Raw genomic sequence first — 890 nt, 5'->3', positions numbered from 1 at the left:
TGGGAATTCAGAAAAGGCTTTCAGCGTTGGGAACATTTTTCTTGTTCTTCCTCCATCCCTGCCCAAAAAAGAGAGGACAGGGAGGAGCTTCAGCAAAGTTATCACAAAGGAAGTTACTGATTTCTGGATTTCTCAGCTCTCCATCCACAGGAAGTCCATTTCCATTCTGTTTCCCTCTCTGTCAGTTATCATAAAGAAACACACCCCTTTTCCTTCAAAGTGAGAGTTTTGCAGTCACAACTGCTTCGGAGTGATTGGATCAGAATTTATATAAGGAGCAGAGGGATTTAGTGGGGGAAAGCAGCTTTCGGAGAAGAGAAAAGCCTAGGCCCCACTGGGAGTCGAACCCAGGATCTCCTGTTTACAAGACAGGCGCTTTAACCAGCTAAGCCATGGAGCCCGCACACGCGCCTGTGGTAGTGCCAGGTCTGTCCTTGCTGTTCGATGAAGTACTGTCGCCAGAGCACGCACAGAGCCGGTTCCCGCGAGAAAGCGCACGAACCCCAAGACGTCGTTTCGTTCCTTGAGCGGGAGCAGCTTGGCGCCGCTTGCGTGTTGGGGCTCCCAGCACTTCACTCAGCCAAGAATAACCCTCAGGGACAGTCAAGGCCACGCACTTTCCGTCCGCGGCTGGGATGAAGTCCTCCCGGAGCTCGCCGCGCTGGGGCTGCGCCCGTCCCTTGGAACGCGGACGCGGCTCTCCCATGTCCGAAGCTACGGGCTCTCAAAAGGGGGCTTCGTGCAAGACTCTGGGGCTGCGGGATTGGGGCGCACTTCCGCCCCGCAAGCAGTGACTCGGCCAGGGGTCGGGGGCCGAGAAGAGAGTGCAGGATGCGGACCTCCGCGGAGTCAGTCACACCGCAGTGTCACACCCGTCACAAAGCGCAGTG

General features: G+C 56.4%; 1 non-coding gene across 1 annotated transcript; it reads right to left on the bottom strand.

Moving 5' to 3' along the window:
- Positions 1-326: 326 nt before the first annotated feature.
- On the bottom strand, positions 327-400 carry TRNAT-UGU. Its single transcript has one exon. It is a non-coding gene; the product is annotated as a tRNA-Thr (tRNA).
- Between the last annotated feature and the right edge of the window lie 490 nt (positions 401-890).

Source organism: Enhydra lutris, unplaced genomic scaffold (assembly GCF_002288905.1).
Source record: "Enhydra lutris kenyoni isolate GAN:26980312 unplaced genomic scaffold, ASM228890v2 scaffoldscaffold93, whole genome shotgun sequence".
NCBI lineage: Eukaryota > Metazoa > Chordata > Mammalia > Carnivora > Mustelidae > Enhydra > Enhydra lutris.
This window is presented reverse-complemented; position numbering and strand designations above follow the sequence as displayed.